The sequence below is a fragment of the Phalacrocorax aristotelis genome, chromosome 2 (genome assembly GCF_949628215.1).
Source record: "Phalacrocorax aristotelis chromosome 2, bGulAri2.1, whole genome shotgun sequence".
NCBI lineage: Eukaryota > Metazoa > Chordata > Aves > Suliformes > Phalacrocoracidae > Phalacrocorax > Phalacrocorax aristotelis.
The window spans coordinates 159,763,713-159,787,356 of record NC_134277.1 but is presented as its reverse complement, the minus strand read 5'-3'; the positions used below and the strand labels follow the sequence as shown (position 1 = coordinate 159,787,356).

The 23,644-nt window shown below is 45.5% G+C and overlaps 1 protein-coding gene across 2 annotated transcripts in view; it reads left to right on the top strand.

The window, feature by feature from the left end:
- The first annotated feature begins 816 nt into the window (after positions 1–816).
- The window catches only part of ST3GAL1 (ST3 beta-galactoside alpha-2,3-sialyltransferase 1), an 80,509-nt gene continuing 57,681 nt past the window's right edge, over positions 817–23,644 (top strand). The window contains exon 1 of one of the 2 annotated variants that reach the window (XM_075085881.1): positions 817–969. The gene's annotated coding sequence lies outside the window, so the exon portion shown is untranslated. Of the gene's footprint in view, positions 970–1,171; positions 1,244–23,644 lie in introns of those variants that run through there. The other variant, XM_075085882.1, reaches the window with a different exon arrangement.

The window sequence follows — 23,644 nt, the reverse complement described above, 5'->3', positions numbered from 1 at the left end:
TGTTTACTGTGCGTGTTACACTGCCCACGGGGAGGGGGGGGATGACTGGAAAGAAGACCAGAGAGATCTTTTGCTGCTTTGGAGGTGCTATAACCTCCCTGCTTCTCCTCTTGGCTCCAGTCTTTACACATCGACACTAAAAAAGCCAGCATTATGTTGTTAAATAGTTTTAGCAGACACTTTATCAGTTGAATGCATCTGTCTGGGGGATTCTTTAATGATGCTGTATTCTTTTTAATTCTGCAGCGTTTTATAGTCACCTTAAAAATGTCTGATGCTGGACCGAAAGGTGTTATTTACTGTGCGCTATTTTTTTTTATTATTATTAATGATGCAACATACGTTTTCTCCTCCGAGGAGCACTGCATTTCGTTTCACTTTCCCTGCTGTGACCACCTCTGGGATCCATACAGCCCAATTCGGATACAGGAGTTTCGGGGGGGTGCGGGGGGTGGGGGGATGAGAACGCAGGCATTTCTGGGCGCTGACCCTCTGGGGAGGGCTTGTTGGGAGCAGGAATTTCATGCCGGCGCAGCCCAGGGGGGAAGTTTGGGTCGGCGGCCGGGACATCCCCCCCCTCCTCCCCGCCCTCCCCACGCCCCCGGGACGGCCGCAGCCCCGACGGGCTCCGCCGCGCTCCGCCGCGCAGCCCCGGGGGGCGGGCGGGAGGGAAAGGAAGGGAAGGGAAGGGAAGGGAGGGGGGGCCGCCCCAGCACCGCCCTGCCTGGCTCCGAGGAGGAGCCGCCGGGGCCCCCGGCGCCGTCCACGTGGCTGGGGGCGCGCTATATGAGCGGGCAGGAAGGCCTGGCGCGGAGGGGAGGGAGGGACGGGGCGCCCGGAGCCGCTCCGCGGGCAGCGCCGGCGGACGCCGAGGCGGCGGCGGCAGCAGCAGCGGCAGCAGCGGGGACTGACCCACCGCCCTTCCCTGGCCATGGGGCTTGGCGGCCCGCCGGCCCCCCGCGCCCCGCCGTGAGTACCGCGGGACCCCCCACACCGCCGCCACCCCCTTCTTCCTCCTCCTCCTGCCGCCTCTTCGCTTACCTGCAAATCCTCCCGCTACCCGCCGCTGCAAAAGGCGCGGCGGGAGCCTCTCCCTCCCTTCCAGTGCCTCATTCGGCTGTTAAGTTCTTTTTATTTATTTTTTTTTTAAAGTATTATTAATATTACTTAGAAGCAGGGGGTGGCCCCGGCGCGGGCGGAGCTGGCAGCGTCCTCCGGCGGGTGCCCCGGCACTCCCGAGCGGGTAAGCTTCGCCCCATCCAGCCGGGATCTCCCCGGCGCCGGGGGGCAGAGGGGGGCTGCGGCTGCAGGGGTGGGCGCCGGGGCGAGGCGCGGCTCCGCGCGGTGCGGGGGGACGCGCCCCGCAGGCTGCCCCGCGGCATCCCCCGCTCCACGGGGGACCGGGTCTGCCCCGTGCCCTGCGTGGAGGAGCCGCTCCGCTGCAGGGTGGGCGCTGGCAGGCGGGGAGCAGCCGGAGGGACCAGCCCGGCGGAGTCCTGATTTTTTTTGTGTTTATTTTTCTCCCCCTTGGGTAGGCTGTGGGGGGAGAGAGGAAAGCCAGCATTACTCCCTTAGAGGGGAAAAAGAGCAGACTAGCTGTCTTAGGTACCCGCTCGCACATCTCTGCTTGGAGAATTAATTTCCAGTGGAGTATAAATAACTAATCTTCGAGGTCAGCAGTTTAGTTGTTGGCTGTGCTTTTATTACACTTCATATATTTGTCTCTATAGCAAGCATACATCCCAGGTCCTTGCTGTGATTAATTTTAATCTTGGCATAAATGAAAACACACTGGTAAAAAAAATGCCTTGATGCGTATTTACTCATTTGAGACACACAAGATTTTTCAACTCTTTGTAACGGTAGGGCTCTTATGTATCCAATACGCTGAAATAACTCATTGTATACATAATTGTAAGTCTGAATTATATATTTGCCCACTGGGCACACATGTTAAAGGAAAAACCTCCCTAATTATGGATCTTGCAGAGAGATTGGAAGGGTGACAAAGCCCTTGTAATCTTTTGGGTCAATTTTCATAAGCTCCAAAAGCTTTTTTTGAAAAGGAAATTAAATTTCAGTGTGGAAAGGGGACAGGAAATTCAAGGATATAAAAAAGAAAGTCCCTATTCTACTTTGATCCTGTTCTCAGGAGTTCATTTAAGTTGGAGCTCTTCAGTGACAGGAGTAAAAATGAAGAGTTGCCTTTAACTGGACTCTTCCTGCCTCTTGGCAGTTCGGAAGATACTCGATTAGCAGCACACTCCTCCCGTATATTATTTACACGGTTTTAGCTGGAGGGGTGGCTCTGTGTGAAGCATCTGCTTTGAAATATTTGGATCGCTACATCCATAGCGTCCCGTGCAGTCTGTGCCAGCCAGTGCCTTCTGCAGCTGATATGTTCACCCCTCCTTGATTTTTACCGCTCGATCCAAAGCTGGTGGTGCTTTGCCCGCTGTTCGTAATGCCTCGACAGAGCTGCTCTCATGTTAGGAGAAGTTGCAGTTGGCCCTGGGTGGTCTTTCCTCCTTTTGGCAATGGCACAATGGTTATCTGCAGGGCATGGCTGCGCTTCAGTCCTTTCTGGCCCCATCTGAGAAACTGATAGTTTTTAATCTGTTGAACACATGTTCAGGCAGTGGCTGGGTATAGAGGGAGGGAATGGTTGGATGTAAATAAAAAAGGTGTATTTGCTTATTGTTAAAGGCACTTGTTTTCTTGATTATCCTGGAAACAACAAAACCCCAGCGTAGGTCTACGGTGGACTTGGCGCTCTGTTCCTCTGCCAATTTCTCACTTCATTTACTCTGTTTTGGTGCTGCTGTAGGGTAACATTTCAGTGGCAGCAGGCTTAAATCCTGTGCCTCAACAAAGTCCTGGTCTACGATCCTGCCAAACCAGCTTTAAAGCTACCACTAGATTTTTAAAGTGCACTTCTGCCTGACCCACATTTATTTTACCTTTCTGTTAGTAGCATGTAAGGGCATAGTCTCCGAAAGAGCAAAAGAAGACAAAAATCCAATTCCTTATTCATTTGGCTCGCTCACTGGTTGCACAGTCTGATTGTGCAGTGGAGACAGCGAGTTGCCCTGTTTGTATGAATTTTTCACACATCCCAGCCAGAAATGAACTTGCAGCCTTATTTGCAGCTTTTCTTCCCAACTTGATGATATTAATAACGATGACGGCATCTCACTTGAGGAAGGTAGCTTTTAAAGCGAAACATCATTCCGTATAAGAGTTTGTGTCAATTTGCTTTTTTGTTTATGTAAAACTGGGAGTAGTTTGAGGGGAAGTTAGGGTCATGCAGATGGCAGTTCCATGTTCTAGCTTATAACAGCATCTTTTATGCCAAGTGCATTGCAAACGCTACTGTTAAATGATAGTAGTAATACGTTTTTATTAGGAACTTCTTTAAGAAGTATTTTCAAACGTGTGGTTGAAGCAGAAGTGTGCTTTAAAAAGCAACGGAGTAAGAGCAAATCGAGCTTCACAGTAAATTTATAGTGCTGTTAATCCCACCACCTGGTGGAGCTTTTCATGGCACCGGCTGAGGGAACGCTGAATAGGGATGCATTTTTTTGTCTTGTTTCAACACTGTCAGACACTACATGAAGAGTTAACTTTTTTCTCATACCAGTCTTAATTAATTTTCTATACCTTCTATATATATTCTACACTTCGCAGAAGGCAGCACAGGACTATCAATGTCTCATCTGAAAAAGCACTCCTCTATAGATAGGTGAATCAGTGAAGTAGGAGATAAATTTCTTCCTTCCTGTCCTTGTCTCCCCCCCTTTCCCCCCCTTTCCCCCCCTTTCCCCCCCTTTCCCCCCCTTTTCCCCTTCAATATGATGCATAGAGCATGACTAGAACCTGGGCATCCAGATGCTATTAATTTTCACCTAGGACCAATTCTTAAGTGGAAGAATAATTTTTAATAGCCAGCCCCTCTTCCAAGATAATCTGATGAAACAGAATCCCAGAATGCCAGGGGTTGGAAGGGGCCTCTGGAGATCATCTTGTCCAACCCCCTGCTTGAGCAGGCACACCCAGAGCAGGGGGCACAGGAACACGTCCAGGTGGGGTTTGAATGTCTCCAGGGAAGGGACTCCACAGCCTCCCTGAGATTACTAGTATGGGTGTAAATTCCACTGAATTAGGTAAGATGCGGCAGAGATACTTTTGGCCCTCTCTGAAGAATGCAGTCCTCCCTAACTGCATCAAAACCTGTCACATTTATGTTACACCTATTAACTGCTAAATGAAAATATAAGTCAGAGGTATGGAAGCTAAAAATAACTTTAGGAGTATCTGTCAGCTCATACTTCAGAGCAGAATTACTTAAAACAGTGAGAAACTTCATCGTTCCATACAGGTGTTTCCTGAGCACTGTGATTAATGTAAGAGACACATAGTGCCTGTGTCAGCAGACAACAGACTAATGGAGGCTTTGGCTAGCCTAGGAAGGTTTCGTGGCAGGCACAGTACACCTGGTCCCACCACTGAGATGGATAAATGCCTTTGCAGTCCATCCAGAACAGGTCTGCATCCCTCTCTGGGCTAGCCTGGTGTTTGAAGATTGATTCAACTCATCTTCCAGTAGGTATCTGCTCTGTATCCCCCTGGAGGTATCTGCTCCAGGGAGCTGTGAATCATGAACGAGGTTCAGGGGTCTTTGCTTCTTAACCATCGTCACCTAGTGTCTTTTGAACTGTGCTGAACTATCTGTACTGGCCTTCTGGAGCTGGTCCAGAAAGGTGTGAGTCTCTGACTCCTTTTGTCATATTTGTGACCTCTGGAAGAAGGTGGCTTTGATGCCTAGGGAATCTCTAGTGGGATCTGAAACCTGCGTTTGGCAGCTGAATTGACCCTGTGGCAGCTATGTGTGCTTACTGGGCACTAACCTTGAAGTTATGAAATGGATAACATTATCAACATAAGTGGCCTCTATTTAGGAGGAAAGTTTGTTACAGAGAAGTTGCCTCCTGCCTCATATGACTCCTCTTGTTCTGATAAGGGTTCTGGGCCGTCCTGGCTCTCATTAACAGCAGCCACAGAGGAACTGCCATCACCCTTCTGGTCACCTTTCCCACTCTTACCCCACCCTCTTCTGTCCACTGGTGCTGAGCATCCTGTGCTCTGGTTTGTAAGTAGCGAACTCAAGTCACTTCACAGAAAATGTCCTGTAAGGCTTTGAAAAGCTCCTATAAGTCAGGGCTGTACAACACCACAGCTGTGAAATAGACATGGAACGTGGAAAATGAGGGGCCTTGGGGGACAGAGAGCTCTTTTCAAAAGAAACTCCCAATACCGTGGGTAGAAGTTTGCTTTAAAGCATGAGTTAAGATTAGGGGTGTCATCAGTTGTAAAGACTGTAGTAATTGTTAAATGTAGTTTTGGGGGGGTGGGGAAAGGAGGGTGGAAAGCAATTCGTTCCTGGCTCTGCTGCACTTTGAAGTACTCTCAGTTAAGTTGCTTCATCTGGACGGACTTGTGCGTCCTTCCTCTGGGAGAAGACAACTTGTGCCCTGCATACGAGATGACAAAGCCTTTGGGCAGAGGCGGGGTGTATTACTTCAGGAAACCTGTAAACCTCATAAAACCACAGCTGTTTCTGTTTGCCGATCATGAGGTATCACAGCGTGCAAAAGAGGCACAACATAAATGGCTGTATTCTGTGTCTGGTGACAAATATTCTTGCTCTAAGGACATCATCACCACAGAGCCTTTTGTTTTTGTAGTAGCTTTTCCATTTCTTTGGAAGACTTTCTTCCCATCAGTAGTTTTTGATGCAGGCTCAGCCATCCATAGCTTGCAGCCCTGAAGGATTTGGGTGAAGGAGGGGGTGGCTGTGGTCGGACCCCACAGGGTCCAAACATGACCACCTTCACCTTGCTGGTGCCTGACACAGGACTGCTGCTGGCATGGAGGTGACCACCCATATTCTGGGTATCCCTAAAACTCCGCCAAGCCAGATCAGTCCTTATCCATCCCTTTGGAGGATCGCTCTGCAGAGCAACAACCAGCACAGTGAAGCCGAGGTACTAAATGGATGCAATTTTAAAATGTCTCTGGACTAGATAATTGCTGCTGACATTTTCCCAGGATCAGTGGATATTTTATTTTTTTCTGGCTGTGGTACACCAACACAAACCAAAGGTTGTTCCTTTTAAAGGACACTAACTTATTTCTGGAGGCTGGATCTTCAATCAATGACTTAATCTTACATATCTGAAATGCTGTGTGTGCTGACACACCACAGTGCTGTACCAGCTCGACAAAAAAAATTAATTCTATCAAATCTGCAAGCTCAGTTACTATGACCCTGCCAGGGAAGTATAAGGCATCACCTCCATTTTTTTTTTATGTAGGAATCAGGTTCCCTATCTCCAGATCAAATTCGATGCACAATGCACATGTCCAGATCTGGATTTTTTTTTTACGGTACCTGCTTACATCCTGCATGCAAAATCATAGATCTAATTGGAAGATGTCATCTGAACATTTGGGTTGAAACATACTGGTTTGAGTCCTGCAGTCAGTCCTTTGGGATTAGTCTTGAAGCAGAGACCTGTGTTACTTCATCCTGAAAGTTTGACAGTCATATGTAAAGAACACGGTGTAGGGCCTGCAACTTCAACAGGAGCTGACCTTACAGAATTTGTCGCTTTTATCACAGAATCACAGAATGGCAGGGGTTGGAAGGGACCTCTGGAGATCGTCTTGTCCAACCCTCTGCTTGAGCAGGCACACCCAGAGCAGGGGGCACAGGAACGCGTCCAGGCGGGGTTTGAATGTCTCCAGGGAAGGGACTCCACAGCCTCCCTGGGCAGCCTGTGCCCCTGCTCTGGCACCTGCACAGGGAAGGAGTTTTTCCTCATATTCATGTGGAACTTCCTGTGATCCAGCTTGTGCCCATTGCCCCTTGGCCTGTCATCGGGTACTATTGAAAAAGAGCCCAGTCCCATTGTCCTGACACCACCCTTCAGATATTTATAAGCATAGATAAGATTACCCCTCAGTCATCTTTTCTCCAGACTGAACAAACCCAGGTCTCTCAGCCTTTCCTCACAAGGGAGATGCTCCAGTCCCCTGATTACCTTCATAGCTCTCTGCTGGACTTGCTCAAGCAGTTCCACATCCTTCTCAAAATGGGGGCCCAAAACTGGACACAGTACTCCACATGAGGTCTCACGAGGGCAGAGTAGAGGGGGAGGATAACCACCCTTGACCTGCTGGCCACAATCCTTTAAATGCATCCCAGGATACCGTTGGCCTTCTTGGCCACAAGGGCACATTGTTGGCTCAGGGTCACCTCGCTGCCCACCAGCACTCCCAGGTCCTTCTCAAAAGAGCCGCTTTCCAGTAGTTCAGCCCCCACCCTGTACTGGTGCCTGGGGTTGTTCCTCCCCAGGGGCAGGACCTTGCGCTTGCTCTTGTTGAGTTTCATGAGGTTCCCCTCGGCCCAGCTCTCCAGCCTGTCCAGGTCTCGCTGGATGGCAGCACAGCCTTCTGGTGTATCAGCCGCTCCTCCCAGCTTGTGTCATCAGCCAACTTGCTGAGGTTACACTCTGTCCCTTCATCCAGGTCATTGATGAATGTGTTGAACAGGACTGGACCCAGCGCAGGCCCCTGGGGAACACCACTAGTGACAGGCCTCCATCCAGACTCTGCTCCATTGATCATGACAATGACAACTTACACTGCATCTGAAGCTGTCAGGGTGTGATAAGGGCATCCATGCCTATATCTTAATTTCTTTTAGTGTGATGGGATATGGTGATGCGTTTTACATGACCTGCCTTTGGGCAGGATATAGGCTGCAGCCTGCATTAGTGCGAGACTTCAGCTATAACAATATTGCTCCATGCATCTAACGCTTTTTCTTACTAGATCTTGATTTAAACCAGTTTGTGCAGATGATCTGACTTAGATTTTTTGGTGACAAAGTTGAGAAAAATACTGGTTTACACTGAATCAAAGAAAACCTTAATTATATAAAGGCAGGTCAAGGTAATTATGGTTTTGATCAAGGATGCATTCTTGCTTTGGGGGTTACTTAATTCCAAGTCCATTACAAACTCTCAGGTGGTCAGAATGACTCATTTTGAAAGAGCCAAGAAGAAAACTTTCCTTCAGAAATGTCAGAATGATTCCTCTGAATTTGATGTGACCTTCATCAACACAGTTTATGTTGGCCAATGGCGGTACTGATATTATACCTGAATTTGGTGTTTTGTTTCTTGTCTCTTTGAAACTATTTTTGTATTGAAGTTATTATTCTTCAGAAGGTTCACCCAACTTTTCTTTTCAGGGGCAATTCTGTGCATTTCAAATAAAGGAAGGTTCTTTCCGGCTTCTTGGCCTAATGCTTATTAGAAGAATTAGAAATCTTCGTTCTTAATCTCTCTTTTCTCTTTCTTCCTCCACATCCTTTGCTTCAGCTAAAACTTGCTCTTGTTGAGAAGCAGTGACTGTATGATCAGGTCTCCTGTGGCTTCACTCTGTCTTGCAAACAGACCTGCTTAATTAAGCCAAATAGTTGGCTTAATTCTAGCCTAAAATTTCATCCTGAAAAGTAAAAATGAGCTTTTGCTTGCCCTGTATCCCATTAACAAAAGTTCAGCATCAAACTTCAAATGTTAATGCTGAGGGCTACCTAATATCTCTGGGTGATCAAGCAGTAGCACCAGTGGAAACACAAAGCAGGTAGATACTAAGTTGGCAGACAGGACATGGAGGCACATACAGTTCAGCAGCTGAGAATGCCATAACCTTTGAAATGAAGTTATGATGAAGTTCTCTCTCATGCTCTGGAGATTATGCTGTAATGGCAACACAGAAATGCAAGGAAAAATTGCATTAGCCTTTTTAAAAGGTTAGTAGTTAAACAGACCTTTGCAAAAACTTCTCTTTTTTAGGAAGGCAATATTCAAATGTAAACTGACTGATAAAATATCACATGGAAATCAAAATCTTATTTTATGGTGCTAAGAGGAGGAAAACAGTTTGGAAGGATAGTGTGGGGATGTTTTATAAATTTGGCAAAAGGCAGCTCCTTTCTTTTTGGGCTGCCAGAAATGCCTGTGGTGTGGCTTACCTGTGTAATTGGGGACCCTGTAATGGATTCACAGGGAGTGCCCGGGCAGGAGGTGCAGCTGTGGGGCCAGAGGATACACCTTTGCTTAAAGATCTCAGGTGGAAAAAGTGACCTCCAATGATATTATTCTGCTGGCTGCAGTGCAGCTACATGAGGTGCCCATAGAAATGCAAAGTGTGTGTGAGATACTGAGAGCTTCTTCACAGCTTCAAGGAGAGTTTTCCTATCTCCATTTCTCTCCTTCCTGAGTAGACACTGACATGTCCTTCAGTCCTGCTGTTCTGGCACCCTTCTGTGGTTTTTGTCCCTGTTTTGCCTGTGTTCTACCTCTCATCCGTCCTGTTTCCACAACTGCTCCTTGCTACAGGAGAGCAGACTATTTCTGTGGCTCCCACTACTCCCTTACCTCTGCCGTGCTTTGTTCTCTGTGTGCCAAGGTCAGAGGGAACCAAGACATAGGGAGGACCGGGGACACTTAAACTTTGCATCTGAGGACAAGCGTGTGGCAGTGGGAGGGCATACTTGTTGCTGAGAACCTGGCGTTGGCTTGGAGAGATGAGCCCTGTCCTGTCTCAGCTCTCTGTTCCAGTCTTGCCAGCTGTAAATGAGAGTGTTTCAGTTTCCTGCAGGTTGAGTTCAACCTGAAAAACGCATGGAGACTCCAGTAAAGTTACAAATGTTGCCCGTTTGACCAACAGCTTGATTTTGAATCAGGAAAGTAATAGGAAATCTTCAACCGCTTAGACAGAAGAGTTTTAGAGATGGGACGGTGGCTTTAGCTGTTCACTGAATGCCACTCCATTGAGTAGTGCAGTCATCAGAGATGTACAAAAGCAGTGCTGATGCAACAAAAATCACCTATATTTCTGCTTTGTCTACTACAATGAAGTTATCACCGTAGCGCTGCAAGGCTGTGCAATTCGGTGCCTTTTCCATGTGGCTGTTGGTGCGCTGCTTTTCCTTGCTTGGTTCCTGAGCCCTTACAGAGAGATATAAAGTGTCATTGACTCACTGTGGCTGTCGCAGCAGATTTCCTGTGAATATTGCAAAAATATGCAAAAATAGATATGCAAAATTAAAAATGGCTTCCAACCAGAAATGGTAGAGGGAAAGCATGTATCGTGGTAACAGGATGCGTGAAATAGCAGCAGCTACACAACTCTGATAAAACTGTGGGGACGCTGGAGCATAGCCGTGCTGCCATCTCAAATGGCCACTTCATTAGCTTGCCAGGGCAGCGAGATGTATGTGTAGTCTGGGAGACAACCTAATAAAGCAAACCCATTAAAAAGCGTACCGATTACGGTCAAAATTTGCCCCAGGCTACCAGATTAGGTTTGATAGGACTTGTTTAAGTATATATGTAGTTCTGTGCTTTTTTGGCCCCTTTGAGAAACTGGAAGTGTTTCATTCACCGGTAGAATATGTGCACTGTAATATTTGAGGACAGTGGAGAATTGTGATGCATATTCTAGCCTGGGGAAAAATGGGGTGGTTTACATCTCCTACAAGTCAGAATTTCACTCAAGTTACAGGAAATTAGCATGATAGAAACTGAGACACCTACATCTACTTTTTTTTTTTTTAATGGTCCTTTAAAATGATGGAAGTTTTCAGAAAAAAAACATATATTGATCAATATATATGTTGGTCCTCCAAATGTTTTTGTGAGTTGACACAATGCTTACAGTTCAGGCAGTTTAATTACACCAACAAGAGTTGGGTGTAAATGCCAAGTTAAGATGCTGATTTGTGCCCTACCTGGGCTTCTCTTAAAGCTCTGTAACTCTGCTCTGTAAAATGGCCAATGCTTCAAAGAGAAACAAGCCTCGGGCAGCGACATAAGTGGTTGTGAGGCCAAAGAGCGAAGGAGCAGGAGATGGATGCTGGTTGTTGAAAAAAAACAAGGCTGTTAAAAAATACAAGGTGATACAGTAATTGCAGAAGTGCCTAAAACATTTGCCAGTAGCAATGAAACAGAGGACGTTAGAATAAGTTGCTTCTCTGCAAGGCGAGAGTCTCCTGTCAATACCGAGTTGAGTGTAAGTATTGTATTGGCAGAGGATGTTGCTGTGTAATTGCAGTTCATTTCTGGGATATTTTAAATAAGGGAAAAAAACGGAGGCTTTGATGGAAAAGAATTGATAGGTTAGAATTACCATCCCGGCTCGTTTGGAGGGGGTTGTCTGTGTTTCATGCAGCACCGGGCGAAGAGGCTGCTCGTTTCTTCCTCTGCTGCTCTCTGACCTGCTGCCAGCATAGGGAAGAGGCTTGTTTATTGTGCTTTGTTTCTGCTGCCTTAAAAGGAGGACATACACTTTTCTTTTACCTGTAAAAGCCCTGGCTGAAGAATGTTATTTAAAGCTAAAATTTTACCAGATTAAGCCAGAAGTGCCCAGTGTGGTCACTGCCTCTATTGTTTCTTGGAGAAGAGCTTCCCCCACCCTAGTTTAGAGAATAGCCCTTTGTCCCTGTGGCTTAAAATACCCAAGTCCTGTCTGTGGGGACTGTCGTCACACTAATTGACCGACAGTCCTAAGAAATTTGCCCCATTTAAAGTTATTACTTTGGAAAAGGGACAGTTGTCCTGTGGGAGCAAGCCTGACCACGAGTTAGATGTTAGTGCAGCAGAAAGCGATCCTTAGATCCTCCTCAGGCAAGCTGTCAGGGGCACACACATCCCAGTTTTCTTATTTTGTCTATGCGTGAATTTCTTAAAGAAGCTTTGCTCAGAATGTCATTTTCCTGATTTATCTTACCACACACAAACTTAGAGGTTCTCTGTGTTTTATGAAAAAACCCAGCACAGCTTCATTTTGGAAAGCTTTTCATCAAGGTGTAACTCTTCCCTGAGGTTGTTCTCAGAACCACCAACCACACTTTTGGCATGTCTCTGAATTTGGAAAATAATGTTATGAGTCTGGCTGTTGTCTGCCAGTAAAAATTTTATGCACTTACTGTCTTGCTTGGAAATTTACTGGCTGTGATACGCAGAAGATATTGGTGTGTGTCCTCAGTGAGGAGCTTCTCATGGAACACGCTGGAGGTGGAACAAGAGACCCTGAGGCAACCTGCTGCTGTTCCTATGGGAGTTTCAGGCTTGATTGGCAGAGGCGCACATGCCGAGGGTGAGATTACCAGGGTGGGTGTGTAACCCTTCCCACTCTCAGAAGAAACAATCTGGCTTTTCAAGACAGCTCTTCTGTGTGGTGAAACTTGGCACCGTTGAAACAGGTGCCGCCAGTTGCTGTGCTGCTGACATGCTCCTCACTTGAATTTGAAATGTGGCATTCTGCCGTTGGTGCCCGAGGGTCAAGCTGAGGGTAAAACCAGGTGAGACTTGCTTGGTTTGAAAAGCATCTCCTTCACAGTCCCTCACCTCTACAAAGGGAATTGTTCTGAATTTGTCAAAGCTCAGATACTTTTTTTTACTTTTGTATCTAATCAGGTTTCATTTGACAAGTGTATCTTTTAGACATGGAAATTCTGTTATTAGGGCACTGACACATTGCTGAATATTAAAAACCCTCTTGCTTTTATAGCTGTCAGAATCAATCTTTCCAATCTCCCCTTCCAGCTGCCATGCTCTCTTCTGAGCTGATTGCTACTCCTGAGCAGGTGTGGCAGCATCGCTTTGGCTGGCGCCGACAATATTGACTTCCAAGGAAATTAAGGTGATTCCGCATCTCGGACCAAGTGCTGTGTTTTGTTTTTAATCCTCTCTTCCATCAGTAACAAATGCTGCGTGACAGTTTCACCTTTCTCCAAGAGAGAATACGGTCGTGCACAGTAACCTTGAGTATAGACTTGTCATATATAATAAGCTTATTAGGGCTTGATCTGCTCATTACCTGGAGAATATTGAAGGCAAGACCAAAATATCTCACAGAGGCAGAGTGGGTAGCATGCGTCCCTCTGAGTCAGCACAGGGATGTTGCTCAGCACGTGTGTTTGAATCGACTGCTGAAGCTGTCGTCTGCTTAATGAGACTTACAAAGCTTGTGACTCCTCATAATCCTGAAAACACATGGCACTTGTATGAACAGGCTTTTTGATGGCAGTTTCTTACCCAAAGCCAACAGGATTCTTTTCAATCTGATAGCAGACCACTTTTCTTAGAACCACCAGTCATCACTGTCCAAGAGTCCAGTTGATAGTATATAAAGGTAAAATTTTCTTTTTTACAAAGTTATTCTCCCCTTCCTAAAGGCAATTCTTTCATGGGTGGGACAGCCCTTATCAGTCGACTTACAGCTCCTATTGAATTTCAACTTCCTGTCCAAAATTCTTGGGACATGAGTTTGTTACAAGACTTTTTTTTTTTTCCCTTTCCAAGGCCACAGTGTAAGGGATCCTTGTCAGCCACACATGGTAAAAAGATTTCAGATCTGATGAGTGAACCTTAAAGCATACAGTGGGAACCTGTAGAGTAACTTGGGTGTTGGGAGAGTTAAAATTTGTAGGTTTTTTTTTATGTTTGTTTGGGTTTGTTGTTTTTTTTTCTGTTTGTTTGTTTGGGTGTTGGTTTTTTTTTCAGGAGGAGCAGGACAAAGCAACACAGTTGGCATCTAGAATTAAAGGTGTCCTTCAGTCTGCTCAGTAGGCTATTTTGGGAGGCATAAATGATGAAGCATCATGGCAGAGAGACTAAACTACTCTATATCAAATGAGAATAATATTTATGCAGGCTCATGCTATCATTAGGAGGTAACTTCATAGTTCCCCATGACTTGTAGATTTGTATCTTGATCTTAAATAGGATGGAGATTTAGATCTGAGCCTCTTTCACCAATATTCTTTAGGTCCACACTCAAACTGGTGTGTTAGCAGGAAGGTACTGCAAACACAATGAATGGCAAAGCCTGTATCCTTTTGGTATAGTTGTACAGTGATGCACAGTTTTATCAAGGTTTTTGACCTTACCTAAATATAAGGAAGGTACTCACTGGCATGTTAGTCTTTTCACTGCCTGACCCTTCAGAGGACATGCTGGCAGGAGAAGGATACAAGTGACTTTCAGATGACATTTTATTCATTCATAAAAATGATGGAATTCCTGTTGAGATGCTTCCTAAGGATGTTACATGCATCTGGCAAGAGCTCTGCTTGCGTTTTCCTTTGATATATGCCCAGAACCAGAGACAGATGCTGTAAATCGAAGTAATTAAATGTGTTGGTTTCTTGTAAAAGATAGTTGCTGTAGTTTATTTCATGGTTCCGGGGTCAGGAGGGATCTTTAAACACAAATTTTCTCTGCCTGTGTAATTTGAAGGTGTTTTTTTTGTTTGTTTTATTTTTTAATTGCAAGGCTTATTTAATAACTTTGTAGGCAAAAGTATTTTGCAATGACAAACATTTTCTGTTGGATGTTATCAGCAGCACGTCCTTCACTCCTCAGTTCAGAGTGCTTTAGGCAGAATGGGAAAGGGACGTGCTGAAGGAGAACCGCTTTGTACTTAGCAGAATTAGAATAAGCCCAGCAAGCACATGGTTTGTGCTTAATTCCAAGAGTCTGAAGCTGATCTCACTCCTACTAATCTCGAAAGGGATTATTCCTGATTTACATCATGCTGAATGAAATCAGAATCTGGCCCTGAAAACCTATTTGTACTTCAGACATTGTCTCAAGGCAGCTGAGCTGCAAATATAAAAAAGAAGCTTGGCTTCCTGCAGGTTAATTGTTTAAATTTGTCAAGCTAAGTGGACTATAGCTTTTAGCAGGGTTTATATTAAACTAAAGACTCTTTATACAGGTAACTGTTGCAAAAACTCAGGCTAGAATCCATTTACCTCTACCGAACTAATAAAAGATGGTAATCAGAGGACCCTCTTTGGTACAACACAGTGCTCTTTATTTGCATAGTACCTTTCATCTGAGGATATTAAATAACTACTTCATTGCAATTCTGGAAGCTGTTCAGCCAGACAAGTCTCTTTAATGACCTGCAGTGACTCTAGTTGCTAGCAGTGAAGTAAAAATAAGCTAGTACACTAGGTCTCTGGTCCTGAGTGGCATCTGTAAGAAAAGGTTTGCAACCTAGAACAGCGTGAGGCTGTTAGCTGAAAATACTGGGATTTCTGGAGTAAAGTCTATGGCATACCTATCTGCTGTGAAGAAAATTGATCTTTATTAGCACAAGTTCAGCTAGTGATCACTGAGGCAAGTACCAAAGGCAAATGTCCACTTTTGGGGTGGGAAATCACAGGTTGCCTTTAGACCATCATGGCCAACTCCTTTACAGCCCCAAACTGATATACTTCTTGCTTACATCCTGATTGTCTACATGCTCTTTTTTAAGGCTGTGTTTATGTCATACCTGTTTGTATCATGATAAAAAGAAAGAGCACCTTTTCACAGGACTGCTCTAAAGGAAACTAGTATGTTATTATATACCCACGCATATTCCTAAATGAACAAGTCACATTTGTCGTTGCTGCAAAGCACAATTTTGGGGTAGTGACACACTTGCACAGTGTTTGAACTACCTAAACACAGACATATAATGTCAGGGAGCAAGGTGGGTGGCCTCATGCGATGGCCTGCCTTATTCCCTTTGATGATTTTGTTCTTGAATTATATTGTCAGCTTTGATTTCCCAATAAGTGTCTCTTTGCCATGACTATTTGATATGCTCCAAACTTTAAACTACAGTAGTGCTATATAGTAATCAGGGTTGTTAATATTTATAAACACTAAAAGCATGGGGCACATGAGTGACTGAATCAAATGTCTTAATTACTGGCATTGGGAAGAGACTGTAAAAGGCTGTCTCAGCAGACTAGCAAAGGGAAACGGCTAGGCACATACTAGGTTGTTTAGATGACCATGGAGGGTGCTGCGTTTATGAGCCATAGGATACATACAGCCCATAACTCACCCGTGTAGTGAAAAAATACTTAATTCTGGGATACTTGTCCAAAAGGCACAGTGAAGGAAGATTTTATTCACACTGGTTCAGTTATCCCATACAAACATCTGCCTCTGCTGTGGAGCTGAGCCACCTTTTCCTGGCTGAAAGTGTGGCTACGTTGTTAAATATATTGAACCAAATTTGATGTACACAGCCATTTGACTGGAGAATACCCTTAATTTTCTTTACAATGAGTAAGAAAGTCTGCTACTTCATCAGAGGCGTAATTTAGCTTTATTGCTAGCTGCTCCCAAGTTGTTAGCCATGACTAATGTAAGCCCTGCCTGTCTATCAGCGGAGACCAGAGGAGCTAATGACTGTATTCCTAGAGAAGAGACTTCATTGATTCAAACTGAAATAGCTGGTGAGCGATGCTGTGAGGAGTTTGCATTAAGAATAAAAGCCTGGTTGTCTGTGCTGGTTTGTCTGAGAAGGGGTTAATTCTTCTCACTTCGGTGCCTGTGGTGGTCGGGGCCCTTTCCAGCTTCCCGCGCTCTGCCGCGTTGGCGGGGGGCCGGAGGGGGCGGGGCCACGGCCGGGGCGGCTGACCCCGACTGGCCAATGGCAGGTTCATTCCATACCATGTGACACCATGGCCGGTATATTAATGGAGCGGTTGGCGCGTGGGGGGGCAGTTGTGGCTTGGGGAATGGCGGTGTTGGGTTGGTGGGCGGTGAGTTGTTGGTACTGAAGCACAGCTCTCCTGGCACCCCGACTGCCAGTGCCGGGCTGGATGTTCAAAGGAAACGTCCCCTCTACACACCATGCAACTGATGCTACGTGGAGTAAATGGGTTGCACTGATCACCCAGCGGGCTCGAGTAGGAAACCCCAGTCACCCAGGAACCTTGGAAGTGATCATGGACTGGCCAGAAGGCAAAGACTTTGGAATATCACTGGAGGAGGTGACACGTGCTGAAGAAGCCCCACTATATAGCAAACTGCCAGAAGATGAGACGCAATATGCCCTGTTCACTGATGGGTGCTGTCGCCTTGTGGGAAAGCACCGGAGATGGAAGGCTGCTGTATGGAGTCCTACACGACAAGTAGCAGAAACTGCTGAAGGAGAAGGTGAATCGAGCCAGTTTGCAGAGGTAAAGGCCATCCAGCTGGCCTTAGACATCGCTGAACGGGAAAAGTGGCCAGTGCTCTATCTCTATACTGACTCCTGGATGGTGGCAAATGCCTTGTGGGGCTGGCTGCAGCAGTGGAAGCAAAGCAACTGGCAGCGTGGAGGCAAACCCATCTGGGCTGCCACATTGTGGCAAGATATTGCTGCCCGGGTAGAGAACCTGGTTGTAAAGGTACGGCATGTGGATGCTCACGTCCCCAAGAGTCGGGCCACTGAAGAACATCAGAACAACCAGCAGGTAGATCAGGCTGCCAAGATTGTTTTGGTGGTTCATTCCCTTCCCCCCCCGCTCTGGGTTTCACGCCTCTCATTGTTTTCCTTTCCGTTGCATTTTTGTTGTTGTTGTTTAATTTTAATTATTAAACTGTTCTTATCTCAAACCACGAGCTCTCCCCTGTCCCACCAGTGGGGGAGTGAGCGAGCAGCTGTGTTGGGCTGAGTTTCCGGCTAAATCACAACATGGGCTTTGTATAAAGAACCCAGAAAACCATGTAATGAACTCGTAGTATTTTTCTCTGTTTTCCACAAAAAACCCCATCATTGTTGTCTTTGCAGATCCATGCTTCTCTACTTTTTCTTTATTCTTTATCAACAATCTGGATGAGGGGATCGAGTGCACCCTCAGTAAGTCTGCAGGTGACACCAAGTTGGGCAGGAGTGTTGATCTGCTCAAGGGTAGGAAGGCTCTGCAGAGGGACCTGGACAAGCTGGATGGATGGGCCAAGGCCAACTGTATGAGGTTTAACAAGACCAAGTGCCGGGTCCTGCTCTTTGGTCACAACAACTCCATGTAACGCTACAGGCTTGGGGAAGAGCGGCTGGAGAGCTGCCCCGTGGAGAAAGACCTGGGGGTGTTGGTTGACAGGCAGCTGAACATGAGCCAGCTGCGTGCCCAGGTGGCCAAGAAGGCTAACGGCATCCTGGCTTGTATCAGGAATAGTGTGGCCAGCAGGAGCAGGGAGGTGATTGTGCCCCTGTGCTTGCCAGTGGTGAGGCCGCACCTTGATTACTGTGTTCAGTTTTGGGGCCCTCATTACAAGGAAGATGTTGAGCTGCTGGAGTGTGTCCAGAGAAGAGAAATGAGGCTGTTGAAGGGTCTGGAGCACAAGTCTTCTGAGGAGCAGCTGAGGGACCTGGGTTGTTTAGTCTGGAGAATAGTAGGCTCTCTAAAACTACCTGGAAGGAGGTTTATATTGTATATTAGGAAAAATTTCTTTACTGAAAGGGTGGTCAGACATTGGAACAGGCTGCCCAGAGAGGTGGTTGAGTCACCATCCCTGGAGATGTTCAAAAAACATGGAGACATGGCACTTAGGGACATGGTTTAGTGGTGGGCGTGGCAGTGTTAGTTTTATGGTTGGAGTTGATGATCTTAAAGGTCTTTTCCAATCTAAGTGAGTCTATGATTCTGTGATTCACCTGATAGAAACCAGCATGAGTGGCACAGCCATGTAAGCAAATGTACAATTTAGTGGTGGAATGAAACTGCCTGGTTAACTCTAATGCTCAGCAAAACTCTCCCCTCCTGCGTCCTCTCCTCTGCGGCAACATGTGCATCAACCTTTGGAGCTTTTGCCTTTTGATTGAATCAAATTGCTCTTAAAATTTTCTCCATCCGTATCCCCACTATAGGGTGAGAGATATTTTTCCCCTGTTCATCTCTGCTCTCAACTGGTCCCACTAAGGCTGTTGTCACAGCAGGTGTAGAGGTGGGGAAACTTCCAGATACACCACATGCCAGATATCAACTATACTGCCTTACCGAACCAGTTAATGTTGTTTAGCTGACAATTCTGTAATGTAGGAAAAGCTGCGTATTACTGGCCAAGCGCTTCATAATTTTCTGGTATTTCTAAAATGGATGCCAGCACTTGGAAATATTGAGTAATTTTTAATTGAAGGGATATGATTAGTAGGTGATTAGTTTGTGAAGTGCCTTGGATGTATGCTGTGTTGTAGAGACAAGCCATCTGGAGTGAGCCTGTGGTTTAGCTTCTGTAATGAGTACCCATAGACTAGGATGCCAAAACGATCAGCTTTTTTACGTAGATAAAGATCTTGAGTAATTCAATCCATTTTCACAGGTCTAAATGAACTAAAATAGGAACATAATTTGGCCCAAAGTTTTAGTTACATGTTCTTAATTATTAAGTCAGAATCGTCAATGCATCTTCCAATATCCTTAATATAACCAGCCACCACAAATCAGACTCTTGAGTTCCTTCCTCTGCCTGCAGCTTTTACCAAATTTGCTGTGGCCAGGATTTTGCCCTGTTTTGCCTGGACAATCAGTATGGCTCCTTTAGGTGTTTCTTGTATTTGCTGCTCCTCTAACCTGCAAGCATAGTCCTCTGCCTCTGATCTCGAGGGTAGGCTGGCAGGGTATAAGAATCACAGAACAGTTTGGGTTGGAAGGAACCTTTAGAGGTCATCTAGTCCAACCCCCTGCAGTGAGCAGGGACAGCTTCAACTAGATCTGGTTGCTCAGAGTCCTGTCCAGCCTGACCTTGAAGGTTTCCAGGGATGGGGCATCTACCACTTCTCTGGGCAACCAGCTGCAATGGTACTGTCTCACTGGTGGGAGTTACTGGGCAGAAGGAGTCCCATCACAAATCTTAGTTACAAAGCCCTTGGCTTGCATTGCTGCAGGGTACCTGGGCGGTACTGTTACTGGGTACCTGCAACAGTACCGTTTGTGTTGCCAGTCTTGTAGCTGCTGGAATTAATTACTCTAAAATGGAGATTGATTAGCAGTATCACAACAAAATTAATCCTCCCTCTTTCTGAAGTTATCATTACATCTTGCTGAAGTCTGATCAATCATGGTGATGTACAGCATTAAAACTTAATTCTGAAGTGTTGCCCTGTATCCAATGTATCAAGGGGTGTAGGAAGGAGTGAGGGTGACTGGAGGGAGTGACTGGAAGTAGCTAAAAGAAAAAAATCCTTGGGAAGGCTTTGATCCGAAGTTGGATATCTGCACCGAGGGGGGAGCGTACTTCTAGAAGGGCACAGTCTGCATATAAGTAGATGTATTCTATTTGATGTGCCGAGATCAAGGTGTTGGAGCCTTTAACTGCTCATCAGGCCGTCTTATCTTGCATTTTTCCTCACAATTTTTCCCTTGTGTTTAAGAATCATTTTTCCTTCTTGTTCTGTGAAGCATTCTTATGCAAAGCCAACTGTCCTGCAACCAAAGCAGGCAGTTTGTAGCACAACAAGAGCGAAGAGATGCAGTTTTGGCTTTGCATAAAAACGCATCACTTGTTTTTTCTTTTTTTTTTTCTTTTTTTTTTTTTTCTCCCCAAACTTGAACTTTAATGAATCATTTGATGGAGGGGAGAAAAAAACCGAGCTGCTATGCCCTGTAGATTTTTCCCAGATCCCTGAAGGAATGAGTACTTACAGATTAAAGCCCTTACTGTTTCCTGTGTCATTGTAAAGCAAATAATGAGCAGGACTTGAAAAGCTCTGGTATCTCCTGGTTTGGAGTACCAGCCCCTCTCAGAACATCAAACAATCATGCCAGCACTTTTTCATGGTACCAGATGACTAAATTTCATAGCAGATTCTCCCCCAATTTAATGCTTCTAATGACTATGTGAACAAGACTTAAAATGTAAGCACAAGTTTAAAATCTCAGCTTCAGCATATGAATTTAAACAAGTCTGTACAGGAAGAGTCTGTTGGGAAGGGAAGCATCATAAATTTGCCAAGTTTTCCAGTTTTTATTGCGATTTCCCCAAAGCCATGCAATCCACAACAGACCCAGGAATAAATTGTAGGAACCAGGTTTTTGCTGTAAGCACAGAGAAGCGGCGTGCTCTGAACGCTGGCTTGTGACGAACGAGCCAGTGGTCTCTCTCTCAGCAAGAGGTGAGCCACTTGGTTAATTCCTTTTTTAAACCAGAGAACTGGTTTAAAGTTCTCTGTTTAAGTAAAATTACTTAAAAGAAAAAAAAGTAAAAAATAAAAAGCAGAACTGGACTCATGCTTCAAGCAGCTTCAGACAGCCAAAGAGGAATGAACTTCAAGTTAAAACCTTGTGTTTCATGTTATTACCTTTTTCTTCTTCCTTTTTCCCCTGCAGTGACAATGTGTCAGCGGATAACAACAGGAAGGGGAACTTTGCCACATGTGGGAATAATAAGAGCTAGCAAGGTCTAGGTGAAGTCCCAAACCACAAGAAAAATGGGAGCACCTCTCTTGCCTTCCAATATATAGGAAAGAAAGATTGAGGCAGGTTTAGATGGAGCATTTGGGCAAGCTAGGCAGGTTTTCCCTACACAAGGTACATCTTGGAGCAGGTGAGGAGATAGATACATACACAGATATATATACACACACACATATAAAAATATATACAACTATCCGTCCTTGATCAAGGGAAACCACTTCAGGCTGACCGAAATCTGTTATTTATGAAATATCCAGACTATATCTATAACATTCTGCTGGTACAAGCCCGAATCACTGGCCTCCCAACTCCACTTTCCAACAACGTCTGGTAACACTTGGTCCCTCTACCTGCAGTGCTGCTACAGCCACTGCTTTGAAAAGATGGGTTTCAATGACAATATTGACCTGAGATTATTCTTAACTACTGTATAATCACAGGCTGAGCACTGGTGACCTACAGTTTCTGGGAAACAAGATAACATTTACTTTATCTTTGTTCCAACAAGAGTCTGTGATATCATCTCTGATTCTAGCCTTTGAAGGGATGCTGTTTGTAGGGATTAGATAAACAGAGATTCTGCTTATTTTTAAAGGGAGCAAAGGGGCTTTGGGTGGGACACTGGATTGAAAACAGGGTTTCATTTCTTTGTCTGCCATACAGGAGCTGGGAACTCCTCTTTGGCTGGTGTGGTTTTGCCAGCTATAGACTGTAACTGCTACTTTGCACCTCTCTCAGAGCTTGCCAGGTTTTAATTATAATTTCTTTTCTATCCCTTTCTTAGATGTGTTATCATACTAAAAAATTTTGGAACAGAGCTGGTTGGGTCTGCACAGTACACTGAAGTATTGACAATCCTTAGGCATCTACTGTTGGAAGAGTTGAAATGCAGATGTCTTATTCTGTGGGGTAGTCACAGATGCCAAAAGTTTCAAGTAATGAAGACATATGGGGAACCTTTGAATTTGCAGTATAATGAGACTCTGGTAGCATAAATAACACGATGGGCTCTTTTTTTTCTCTAAAGGTTCTCCATATCCCAGGTTGTGCAAACATGACTGATGAGATGTTAAGATCTGCCAGAGTAATATTCCTAGGCACTCCACTGTTGTGGATGGGGAACGGAGAATTTAATGCTTACTTGATCCTAAATACACCTATTTATAAAATAAAAGTGTGCTTCCTTTTGCTGGACAGGTATTTTATGGTACCTGAGCTCTCAATATACGAGTGTTTTAAGTAAATGTTTTTCTTTTGTAACCTACAGCCTTGAAACCCTTAATACACAAGATGAGAAGAATGAATGTGGCTCATTAATAGCTCTTGATAGGTAGTAGGCATGGTTGCAAATGTGGTTGGCAGTGTGTTGAGGGTACGTGTCCCTCAGCAGGTTTTGGTGGCCCTATTTGGTAAAGAGGTGGAACATTCCTGGAGGGGGTATCAAAGTGGGCTGCTGCTGGCTGCCTGCCTGTGAAAGCAGAGGTGAAATCCAGCCGCGATGACCCCCGAGTAGTGAGAGGTACGAGAGGCTGCCCAGAGAAGGTGTGGAGTCACCTTCTCCAGAAATATTCAAAACCTCCCTGGATGCATTCCTGTGCCCCCTGCTCTGGGTGTGCCTGCTCAAGCAGAGGGGTTGGACGAGATGATCTCCAGAGGTCCCTTCCAACCCCTGCCATTCTGTGAATGGATCAGTCCACATGCACAGTAGTGCCCCATGGGATGATAGTTTGGAGGGCTGCCAGGCCTAAAGTAGCTGCAAAGGTGTCAGCCTTTCAAGGAGAAAACCTTGGTGGGTGGAGGAATTACTGCCATCCAGGCAACTCCATAATCTGGGGTGCCATGTGGACTGAAATTACTCTGGTACCTACTCAGGGATGTTACTGTAATACTTCACTTGACGTGCAGTAATGGGGAATGGAGGGAACCGCTACCACAGCATTTGTCTTTTCTTCTCTGGCAGAATGAAACCTGGAACAGTGTTATCTCTGTCTTGTCTTGGTCACGGCGCTGGGAGGGGGGATGGAGAGGTGGTAGTTGTACCCATGCCAGGGAAGGTGTTTTCAGGTTGGCAGGGCAAACAGTACATTTTGTTCCCGCTCCAGTACATTTTGTTCCCAGGTATGCCTTTATTCTTAATTTCTGTGGCTTTTCATGCAAGGAAGCACTGACAGCCCTGTTCTCCTGAGTGTCATAGGCTAGCAGTGAGGACAAAAAGGGTCAAGGGGAAGCCATTGGGCAGAGTTGGTGCTCGGAGAGACCAAGAAAACAAACAGCTGGAAAAAAAAGCCTGGCTTCTAGGATTTATTTCCTTAGGAAGTACAG